At 46.7% G+C, this 12,384-nt stretch overlaps 1 protein-coding gene across 6 annotated transcripts in view; it reads right to left on the bottom strand.

Moving 5' to 3' along the window:
• The window catches only part of LOC121167061 (guanine nucleotide exchange factor subunit RIC1-like), a 33,389-nt gene extending 21,219 nt beyond the window's left edge, over positions 1-12,170 (bottom strand). For 3 of the 6 annotated variants that reach the window (XR_005885531.1, XM_040996437.1, XM_040996433.1), the window contains exons 1-3: positions 12,128-12,170; positions 9,022-9,294; positions 7,984-8,219 (exon numbers count right to left, since the gene is read on the bottom strand). The gene's annotated coding sequence lies outside the window, so the exon portion shown is untranslated. Of the gene's footprint in view, positions 1-7,983; positions 8,555-9,021; positions 9,457-12,127 lie in introns of those variants that run through there. The other 3 variants (XM_040996436.1, XM_040996434.1, XM_040996435.1) reach the window with 3 other exon arrangements.
• Between the last annotated feature and the right edge of the window lie 214 nt (positions 12,171-12,384).

A 12,384-nucleotide genomic window follows, 5' to 3' on the forward strand; every position in this document is an offset into this window, starting at 1 on the left:
CCCAATTTACATTTTGCAGCGGCAAGCATCCTCTACTGAAGTTCCTCCTCCTGCCCAGCAACTTCAGGGTTAAACTCTCTTCTCTCCAGCAGGTACAATCACTCCCTGACCTCCTCCCCCTCCTCTCTGTTAGGATACTCAGCCCACAGATGCAGTTTCTCCAGGACCTTTTACTTTTTTTTTTCCTTTGTCAAGCCTACCACCTCCAACCTTTTTTAGCCAAAAGCAGCAGGGTAGGAGATAAACTAACCTGGGTCCACAGAAAAATATCTATCATGTTGTACTTTATAAATAATGTTTTTTCATAACTAACATCTCTTTTTTAACCATATTAAATTTTTATATTGAATTTTTGAATTTTATGAATATAACTCTTAGGGTATTGTTTAAGACATTCCTTTAAAAGTGTAACATTTACACCAAACATAAATTGGAATCAAAGTAACATCTAATCCACTGTTAAATTTTTTCCAGGTATGGGATGCACCCATGCTTTTATCTGCTAGTCTTTATATTTAGATATATCGACTTTAAAATACTGTTTGCAGCGTTTTCTAAAATGTTCATTATTGCTTCATGGAATTAAAGTCTGATCTTCTGTTATTACAACAAAGTTTTGAAAGCACATATTATAACATCTCCTCTTAATTGTTTTTATCTAATTAATGATTACATCCTTTTAGTAAGCTCCAGTGAACTCCAGACCTGACTTTGTTGAAGTGTCTCAGCATATAAGATTCTATGTTGAAGTGATCTTTGTGTTTTCTGCCTTTCAGTATGTTCACTTCGCTTAAGATTGATAAAAGTTATGTACTTATTTTATAGGTATTTAAAGTGATCACTTAATGCCAATAATTACATCTCATCTATATTGTGTTATATAACGAGATTCTATTTCAACTAGATGTTATAAATCTTGACATCCTTTATGCATTTTAAAAATTCAAAAGTTTTACTTAGTAGATACAACTGAGTAGGCATTTGGATTGTATTAAAGATACTGTCAGATGCCAAGTGGGGTAAAATTTTGTCATCAATATATACTACAAAAATTTTTTTTTATTTACAGAAGTCTAATTCAAATTTCTGTATTTCCAAAAGTTCCAGGACAGGTAATGCTTAACAACATAAAGCCAGATAAGGATAAATGTTTACAGTTTTGCAAATATGTCTAGGCTGCTGACTGTATATCTCTTGGGTTAATCTATATTGCTAAGATAACTAAAATCAGGGTCTTGGATAATGACCAATTTTTTTCCTCTCAGGTTTCAATTCAGACTGGGTTGTCATTATTGACTTTTACTAATTTTTTAATAAGTACTGCTATCACCAAGCTTGGTTTATAAAGTCACCTCAGTAAATCCTAAATGTATCTGACATGATCTGTCATGCATTTTGTAACATTTTGGAGGCCTCAGTCAGAGGGTAGTAGCCATCCTGTGTTCTGGAGCCTGGCTTGGTAGTCTGGGGAGGCCACCGTGATGCTTGACACGGCCCCACTGCCAGTCCTGGCTTCCTGGCTCACAGGATTTGCACTGACCTCTGCCTATATACAGTTACATCATCATCCAAATTTGCTTGTTTTGAGTACTCATCCTCGTCTGGGACTCAAGAGGGCTGGATACAACACAACTTCTTGAGTCAGGGTCCATATGAGACCCTCATTAGCTATTTAAAATTGAATGAGTGTGGTGGCCACCTATGTCTGTCTTGCTGTATGTCTTTCTGTCAGAATTGTTTGAAATTTTACTCTTACAGTCCTCTATAGTTAAAAAAAAAAAAAAAAAAGGGGGGGGTGAGTGAATGGTGAATGTATGTGTGTGTTTTACTGTCTGGTCTCAATGTTCCTTGAGATCAGATGAGAAACCATCTGAATAACCATGCAAACTTATTTTACTACAAACAACAGGTTATTCTAACCAATTTATAATTTCAAAATGTCTAAGATCTTAGATCATTACTGAAACTACTTTATTGCTTTTCCCTAATTAAGATTGCTTTTGGCTCACATAATTTAAGCCTCAGACTGTCATTGAAAATGTTTTAAGTCATCCATATGTTTGTACTCAAGTTCACTTAATAACCAGGTTACTCATGGTATATTCTCACTGCCTTTTCAATGTACTATTTAAGCCTGTATCATTATTTTAAATTTATTATTTAATAGTTTTCACCTGATGTTGTTACTAAGCGTGATTAGCTTTCTCTTCTACTTCCTCTCTGAAACTCCAAAAGGCCTCTCAGAATATACAGGTAGACCTCCAGAATTTATATAGGTATGGCTAACTTATAAACCTGACATCCCAAAGACTGCCTTTACAGCCCACTTTCCCAGAGGCCCAGAGGAAGAGTAGTGAGCTAGGTACCAGGAGGAACCCTGGTGCTATCTCTCCTTCCTGCTTCCCTCTGGCCAAAACAACAGAGTTTCACTAGCCTCAGTGCTACCCTTGCTGAGGTCAACGGACACTTCCACCCAGAAATGTTTTAAAGGCGAAGTTTGCACAGATCAACACCTGCCATGAGGACACATCACGTGTACATCTGCTGACTACCCTCAACCACCGAAGACATCCCCACGCAGGACTCAAGCTACTTCCAAAAGGACTGCTGATAAGTAACATTCCTCCCTTACAAGATGGAGCCTTAAGCTCCCTCTCACTTTTCTGAGATGGCTCTGTATATGCTGTAACTTGTACAAAGTGTGTTGTCACTGATTGTCCTGATTCTAACCTTATGCCTGGTACTTTGGGTGTCTTGAGAAGGTCCTCATATATAATGTTAACTGTAAATTTGACTGAACCATGGTATGATGCTGATCTTTATGCTTTAGAATTGTTTTCAACAACTTTGTCCATGCTTTGTGGTTTATATTTGGGCCTGACTGCATTTGTTACCCTTACTGGACCTCTTACAGCTGGTGCAATAAGTTCATAGGAAAGTATTGATAGATTTAGAGGCCAAGATTGGTGCATTAGAAGAAGCAGATATTTATATTGGCAATGAAACTTAACACTTAAAAACCAGATTTGGTACCACTTGCCATAGTATCTACAAATGGATTTGTGTCACTCCCCTTCCTTATAATGATTCGCATGTCCCTTGGAGTAATGTTAAGGCTCATCTCCAAGGTATATGGAATGACACATCCACCAGCCTTAGCATTCAGGAATTACATGCCCGGATCTCTGCCATTTCTCACTCTCACCTTCAGGCTCTCTCTGCAGGAGGCGTTACTAACCATTTCTTGCAATCTCTTTCATCTTTTATTTCCGATAAGACCTCCTACTCATTTTTTATAAATTTGGGGATCACACTAATTATTCTCCTTTTTGTATTGTTTTTTGGCCCAGTCATCTTCCAACGTTTGAGCTCCACAATTCAAGCCACTCGCAGAGAACTCCGCACCCTCCAACTTAATAATAAGAGAGGGGGAGATGCTGGGGTCCGTGTGATGGGTGTGGAAGACAGGAAGGTGTGAAGAGTATAGTTCCTTTGCAGGCAGGGTCGCAAGGAACTTCCTGCTGTGTGGCAAGGCCCGGTGGATGTCTCTACAACACCTGAATGCAGCTCTGCCTCCCTTTGCATGGACACCGGACAACCCCGCTGAGTATTCTGTAATCTATTTAGGCATTGTCTGCCTCTGCGGAGTTACTGTTAAACGTCAGTAGGAACTTAGAAGCTAATGTTGCTAGTGGCTAGTTTTCAGCCAAAGAGCTATTATCGCTGTTAGGGCTGCGTCCTGTGGCAATATGTTAATCAAGAGTGTTAACTCCCCCTTTTGATCCTATGCTAATCTTTTAGGTCCCTTCCTTCCTTGACTGTCTCAAGACCTAGCTGTAAAGTAATTGTGGTAGGAATGTGCTACTGACTGATATGCATCATCTATTGAAAACCTTTTCCTAGCCAGGCACCAGTTGGTTAACATTCTAGCCTTAGGTGAAACAAATGGCAGAGTTATCTTTGGAAACACCCACTTGACCATGACGTAAAAAGTCTGAGCCAGAGTTTGACTGATTTTGTATAAATAAAGCGGACAGCTTTTGTGCGTGGTCCATTATGATGATGAAGAGTTACTAGTGGTCCGTCTCTTTCTTTCTCTCTTTCTTTGCGCCTCATCCACGCACCCTTCGCGAGTTCCGAACTCAGCTGGAGCTGGACTCCGGCAAGGCAATGCCTGCACACAAGACAAATGTCACGTGAGGCCTTCCATGTATACAAAGGTGCTGTCACATAAGGTCATCTTGATCCAACAGCCCCTGTCACATGAGATCATCTCTGCACAATAAGGCCCCTGTTGCATAAACCCTTCTTTGCAACCAAAAGTTCATTTCATGCAGGACCATGCCTGCATCCAAAACCCCTTTGGGTCACTCAAGACTGTAACTGATCCGACAGACACTTGCTTTCTAGGCATTCCCAGAAAACACAGGGGCCAATTTTTGATGCCATGCTGGATCACAGGACCAAGTTGCAGGAAGCCATCAGGCACACACAGCCTCTGTCAGAGGAGGACACATCTACAACCAATGGCCAAGGTAGTGCAAGGCCATGCTACACCTACAGGTCCTTGTTGCAAGAGGCCATCCTGGCACACATAAGCCCATCCTGACTACATGGACCCTGGACCTACAAGGTCATCCAACAACCCATTAAGACCTCTCATGCAAACACAGGCCACAGATATATAAAGATGTCACTTCACCCACAGGCCTTGGACGTGTAAGGCCATCTCCATAAGAGACGTCCCAGATATGTGTTGTAATCCCTATACCCACAGCTCACTGTTGCATGAGGCAGTCTAAGCACCCAAAGACCCTGCATACACACAGTCATCCCCACACCCACAGGCACCATTTGTTTGAGGCCATCCCTGCACCCACAAAAATGATGGGTGAGGTCATCTTTGACCACACAAGCCCTGCACCAACGAGGGTATCCCCACATGCATAGGCCCTGGACACATGAGGCCACCCCTGCTCCCTCAGACCCTTGTCATTGTGGCAGAACCTGCACCCACCCATGGCGTGAGAGGCTGTCCTGTACCCACAGGACCCAGGTGGATTAGGTTGTCTCTGAACACAGAGGCCCTGAACATAGGAGCTGTCAACACATGCATGGGCTAAGGTCTTACTAGCCCTACCCCACACCCACAAGATTTTAAATGGCAAGGCTGTCCCTGTACCCAAAAGTCCCTTACCCTACAGCCCACAGGCTCCCATCACACAAGGCTGTCCTGAACATACAGGCCATGCACACAGAGGCCGTACTTGCACCTATGAGCCCAACACATGAGGCCTTCCTTGCACCCAAAGGCCTCTGTGGCATGAGAGGCCATCCCACACCCATGGACACCTTTTGTACAGTGCTGCCTCCCTCCCCCCCCCCGCCCCAGGCCTTTAGCATTTGAGGCCACCCTGAACCCAAAGGTTTCTGTTGCACAAGGCCATCTCTTCATCCACAGAACCCTGTCAATGCAAAGCCATGTCTGAACCCACAGGCACCAGATGGTGAGCTAATCCACACACACAGGCCAAAATCACACCCGGACTGCCCCGCACCCATAGGCCCTGGCATGGCAAGGCCAACCCACTTCCAAAGGAACCTGACACCAAACTCCACAGGCTCATGTGGTGGGATATCATCCCATACCCACAGGCCCGTGTCATACAATGCCATCCCTGCAAGCTCAGATCCCTCTTCGGCGAGACCACATCTATACTCACAGGACCCAGATGGGTGAGGGCCATTACTTTACCCAAAGGTCCTGTTGCATGAGGCCTTCTCTGCCCCCATAGACCCTTGTCTTAAAAGACCATTTCTGCAGCCACAGGCCAGGAAGCCTGAGGTTATCTTAGTTAAGATCTCTTCTGGTCAAGCCTGTTGGGAGTTCTCTGACCCTCCTAGATGTTGTTTCCCAATTCTTTCTCTAGATTAGGGAAATTTTCCTTTATTGTTTCCTTTATTATTTCAGCTTCTCTTTCTGCACCTTCTGGGACTCCCATAACTCTTATATTTGGTCTCTTAATAGTGTCTTTCTAAAATTCATCTGCAGTAACGAGAAGTTAAAAGAATTTGCCTCTTTCAAACCTGACCTACAAACGATACTTCAAGATGTTCTCTTGACAGAGAAGAGGCCTAGCACCAAACAAAACCAAAGGCAAACGGAAAGAATATACCAGTAAAATGACAACAGAAGACTAAACCAATGAACAGCCCATTCCTAAAATGACAGGACCAAAGTACCACCCATACATATTAATCTCCGAATGTAAACGGTTTAAGCTCAATCAAACATCATAGATGAGTAGACTGGATTAAAAAACAAAACCCATCTATTTATTGTCTGGAGGAGACACACTTCACCAACAAAGATCAGCAGAAACTATGTTGCATAGGTTTTGTTGTTTTCTGTTGGTTTCACCTCTTCAAAACACTTTTCATCTGATTAAATCATTCAATGACTCCGTAGAACATGCAGTGGCATCAATTTCTTCAAGAAGGTTTTTGATTTTCTTTTTCGTTTTTTAAAGATTTATTTTTATTATTCTTGGAAAGGCAGATATACAGAGAGGACAGACAAAGAGGAAGGTCTTCCGTCCAATGATTCACTCCCCAAGTGAGCGCAACGGCCGATGCTATGCCGATCCAAAGCCAGGAGACTCTTCTACCTCTCCCATGCGGGTGCATAGTCCCAAGGCTTTGGGCCATCCTCGACTGCTTTCCCGGGCCACAGGCAGGGAGCTGGAAGGGAAGCGGGGCCACTGGGATTAGAACCGGCGCCCATATGGGATCCCGGGCGTGCAAGGCGAGGACCTTAACCACTTGCGCCACCACGCCGGGCCGGGTTCTTGATTTTCATTTCTTCAGCTACAAGTTAGTCATTTAATAGCATATTATTTAACTTCATGGTGTTGTTAATATCCTATTTCTCCCTGATGTTGATTTTGTTTTGTGGCTCTTCAATTAAGGGGCTGTACAGTAGTTGCATAATGGAGACAGTCATATCCAGTGACATGTCATTTAACTTCCTGGCATTGTAAATTTCTATTTTTTCTATTGTTGACTTTGTATCATGACTTTTTATTTAAGGGGATGTACAGTAGCTATGAAATGGAGACTAACATCCAGATGTGAGGATGCAGTGTAGGATGCATTTCTGCCTCCAGTCAAAGATGGACTGACAATGAACCTGTATACTATATCTTGACAATAGGATTCTGGACTCTGCCATTGTCCATGCCTGCAATGATGGACATATGACTGTGTATGAAGAACTATATGTTAGTAATGATATAGAGGAACTAGGTGGGGGGAGGGAATTGGAGAGGGGATAAGGGAAATGCCAAGAGCCTATGGAACTGTATCATAAAATGAAAATAATAAAAAAAGTTAAAAAAAAAAATGAAAAAAAATTGACCCCTAGAACATAAGGCTGTTGTCGCATAGCACTACCAACATTCTACCTCTGGCTTCATGCTGGCAGGCTCATTCATCTGCTCAACCCAGAAACTCACACTCTTGACCCCTGACATCTCCTTGCTCAGACCGACACTCGGGGGGGCCCTGTCAAACAGTGCCTGGTGAAGTATCCTTAACCACAAAAGACTACCTTCATCTTACTTCCATCCCAGACAGGCCAGGTCCAAATCTCCCGTAGGGTAATCTCCGATGGCAGCAGGATCCTGGAAGGCTATTTCTCACATCAGCTCCACTCGGAGTTCAAAATCTACACTACACATGGCCCAGCCAGCAACTCCATGCCAGCTGTCCACACAGCAAAGTCCTTCATTTATACAAGGAAAGGACCTCATTTTCTCCAATTAGTAAAGACCTAAACGTGCTCTGATGGGTAGGAGAGCCAGAAGAAAGGAGAGAGAGAGAGAGAGAGAGAGAGACAGGCCATGGCAGGTGCTTCAGAAAGCAACCCAATTCTGCCCAGCACCCACCAATGCTTAACTATCCTTTCTAGTCACTTGTACTTACTTAGTAGCTGCTCATCTAGGCTGAACCAGCAATGAATGAATTACACACCCCTGAGCTGAGGCCCACTAGGGATGCAGGGAGACTCAATTTGTTGACAATCTTCAACTTGGAGCAACTCTCCAGGACTTCCTAATTGGGGATCCGGAGCAGAAAGTCCCAGATCTGCATCACCTCCATCAGCAAGTGCTCAAAGTCCTTCTTTTTGACTTTTGACAGCTCTTCCCTCAGGTGCAGGGCTACAAAAGACAGGCACATCTTCTCAGCTTCTGATCACTGTCACTGCTCACCAGGCCTTTGGCAGACAGGCTTCCTAGTCAGCTTCCAGGGCCTGCCTCCTGCAGGCCTCTCAGATTCTCACTCATCTGCTCTAACAAGTTCATCAATTCATTCAATCAATAAGCTGATTGAATTAATTAACCAACCATTTTGGCTTGTTCACTTCATTGATTTAGTTAATCTGTTTAGTTGGTTTTTAAAAACGAATAAAATTCCAAACCCCACACATCTGACCCATGAAAGCACACACGCACACACACCAGGTGTGCATATGCACCAGGATAGCAGGGCACACAGCAAGCACCCTGTCAGTCAGAAGAAAAACGGGGACCCACCCTGCTGGCTACCTCCTCCTGCACCACAAACCCTGCACTGCCTTCTCTGTCACAATCCCAGCTAACTACAGATGGAGCAGAATGTTGGATCTTCTGCAAGGGGCTACAGTGCTCCCCACTGCCCTGCCCTGCCCCCATCACAGCTAATGAAAGTGACCACCCCGCAGCCCAAGTCAATCAGATTTTCTCAAAACCTGAGTCAGAATCCCCAAGGAAGTGATAGGCCTTCAGGGACCTCGGTTTCCACAGAGCACCTATAGCTGGCAGCCACCTGGCCCACACTTGCTCCAGATACCTTCAAGACCTTACAGCCACAACTCCCACAACTGAGTTCAGGGACCTCCCACCCCACACGGACTCTAAGGAAGGCCCAGGCCCTAACAGGGAGCAGATGAGGACAGGGATACCTCAGGACCACCTCACTTACCCAGCAGTCTTCCTCAGGGCCACCAGCCTCATCCATGGCCAACCACTGCTGCCACCATCACCACTGGGCCTTGGCTCAGTGTGCTTGCACAGCGCCCTCTGACTCCTGCAGGCTGGGAAAGGCAGGAACGCATCCACGCTGGGAGGAACTGAGAGCAACCAGGCTCAAACCTTCACAAGGCTGTGCAGCATTCTTAGCTTCAGGTGGAGTGGGAGAGGCAGGGCTTCCTCAGCAAGGTCAGGCTTTCCTGCATCTGGACCTTCACCTCATGCACTGAAAAGTAGAAACGCGAGACCAGAGGTCAGTCATTTCCATTGCCAAGTCCTGAAAGCTAGGCATGCCAGGCTAGGGGGTAAGGTGTTCTTTAGCTCGGCTTCAAGCACATCTGCGTCATCAGGGAGAGTGACTTCAGCCAGATCCGAGGAATCCTGGGGCAGAGCTGTGAACAGGTGGGCAGATTCATCCCAGCTCCAAACCCACCGCCTTCAGGATGTGCATTTTACATGAACCCCAAGTTACCACACACCTAGGAACAGTGTTTTCCCTCCATGGAAGTGTAGGCAGTGAGATGGTCACCACTTTGACAAGGGAGGTGTGTACATTTTCCAAGCGTCAGGAACTCAAGGGACCTACACATTGAGTCACCCCCCACATTTACTCTGAGGACATGCTCCCTTCACCACCCTGCACCTACACCTGCACCCGGACATGCCGCCTTCCATGCCCTGCACCTGTCACCACAGCTGGCTGCTCACAGGTACAAATGGACCTCCATCCATATCATCCAGTTAAGGCTGTGGGGTATGTCTCTGTGAGGGGGCAATATCACAGCATTAGGTAGGCATCAGTCTAAGTGAACAGGCTATGTGAGTAGGAGGGGCCAAGAAAATGGGAAATTTAGAAGGAAAGAAAAATGACTCTATACTGGAAGGAGGACTCAAACCTTGAAGCACTATACACATTTATATAGCGGAAATCTTGTCATTGGTCAGTGAGCTGAGTGGGTGGGGGCCAGCCCTCTCTTGGGGGTTGGGAGAACTTTACACTAATCTCCCCAAACATCGCATGCCAGATGAATCCCGGGTGCAGCTGGAAATTTTATGTTTTATAAATTTTTATATACACACATACATACATATAGACACCTACATACATATACACACATAGATCAGGAAGTTAAGCTTATAATAGAAGGATCAAGGAGTATGCCATTGTAATAAATTAGGAACAAATCACAGGAGGGGGGGATGGAAGGGAATGGGGGAGAGTGGTGAGACCCTTCACTTAAAAATAAGTATCATAGAAAAAGAATCCTTTTAAAAAATGACATGATAATCCCATGATGGTGCAAGCATGTATGTGCTGCCTTCGCCCACCTCCTGCATGACCTGAGCTCACCACCTGGGACACAGAACCTACCACCTGCACCGCCCCTGCTTACGGGTCTCCACCAACTCCAAAGTACAGTCTCACTTCACCTCAGCTGCTCAGGACAGCATCCTCCCTACCTGGGGTCCCAGGCGATGCCTCCTCAGACCCTAGCTTCCTTCCCTGCTCTAGGCAGACCCCACACTTCCATGCTGACCAGATGAAGTCCATGCTTCCTTCACATCCCAAGGAAGTCCTGGACATGCTCGCTCCAGTGCCCAACAACCTGCTCCTCTCTCACATGCAGACCTGCGTGCTTCTCCCCAAGCTGAACTGTGCTTCCCCAGGACCAAGGATGAATCCCACGCTCCCCCACCACTGCTCCCAGTCCCTGACCGGGTTTCCAGCCAACCCTGCATTCCATGCACACATACCCTCCCCACCACAGCCACCCGTGGAAGAATGCCCCTTCTTGCTTCCCCTTCCCAGCCCTACCATGGACTGGCCCTCCTGGTGGCTTCCTCAGGGGTCTCCACCCACTGCCACACATCTGGGGTTCACCTGGGAACTCTGCAGCCACCACTCTTGCACGGTGACCCACGCTGCTTCTTTACTTCTGCGCCGCGTGAGAAAGCTTCGTCTCCACGTGGGGAAGATTTCATCATGCCACAATTTGGGGTCTTTGCTGTCCTCACAGAAGACTTCTCTGGTTTCAGATGCATCCCACACTGCGAGGCCTGGCCCACACTCAGACCCATGCCTCCCCACCCTCTTCACAGCAGCACGCCTGCGCCACCCAGCCCACCTCTCTTCTGGTGGCTGCACACTGGCCTCCCGAGAGTCACAACAACCACCATTGGTAAAGTCCCGGGCAGAATGTGGCTGACACAGTGGGTCACCACAGCCAAGGCAGGCATGGGAAGTTGATGCCTCATGTTTCTGCCCATGCTCTCGTTGGACCAGCTCTGTTTTTGGGGAGAGGCAGAGCCCTGAAAATAGGTCTCATCAAGCTATGTGATTTTGCCCTAGTCCAACAGGGAGGCCTGTAAATTAGCCTCCCCTATTCCAGGTCAGGGATTAGGGACAATGGGCCTCTGGCCACAATGGGCTGCTGCCTCCAGGGGGGCTGCGGGGTGCTGGGCCTGTGACCACAGGTGGGCAGCAACCTCCAGCAAGGCTGCTGGATGCTCAGCCTGTATGCGGCCACATCCAGCAAGGCTGTGGGGATGGGGACCAGGGGCTGCTAGGCCTATGACTATGGCTGGGTAGCCTCCTCCAGAGAGCCTGCGCAGCTGCTGGGCCTGTGGCCACAGCTCAGTGGTTGACTCCAGAGAGCCGGTGTTGCAGGGCTGCTGGGCCTGTGGCCAGGGCTGGGCGGCCACCTCCAGTAATGTTGGAGGGGTGGGGGTGCAGTTCGCACCAGAAATACATCTTTCAGGAGCCCAGCCACCTCCCTGCTGGCCTGCACTGAGGCTGGGCAGTCCAGGAGCTCACTGTCTGGGAATCCAGGAGTTGGATCCTAGGCTGGGGCTGCAGTTACGGCGGGTTCCCAAGATGCTGAAGTGGTCTGCAGGGTGCCCTCACCCAGGGAACGGGACTCAGATACTCAGCGGAGCTCTGATCTGCACACACAGGGGACACTGCCTCCACCTTACCTCCATGCGGGTCAGGGAGCCCAGGAATGGGATTGGGAGAGCAGCCAAGAGGCACAGGGTCAGTTGCTGCTTGGTGCACCCACCTGGGAGATCCGGAAGAAGTTCCTGGCTCTGGACTGGCTCTGCTCTGGCCTTTGCGGCCACTTGGGGAGTGAACCAGATGAAGGAAGATCTTTCTGTATCTCCTTTCTGGAAATCTGCCTTTGCAATAAAACAAAGTACTTTTTTTAAAAGTCCTGAGAATTCATTAATTCCCTTATTTGTATGTTAGAGAAACCAAAAGAAGTCAATATTAGCAGATATACTTGGAATGAATAGTGCCATCTACTGTTTCTTCATT

The sequence above is a fragment of the Ochotona curzoniae genome, unplaced genomic scaffold, assembly GCF_017591425.1.
Source record: "Ochotona curzoniae isolate NIBS_2020 unplaced genomic scaffold, NIBS_Ocur_1.0 patch300, whole genome shotgun sequence".
Classification (NCBI taxonomy): domain Eukaryota; kingdom Metazoa; phylum Chordata; class Mammalia; order Lagomorpha; family Ochotonidae; genus Ochotona; species Ochotona curzoniae.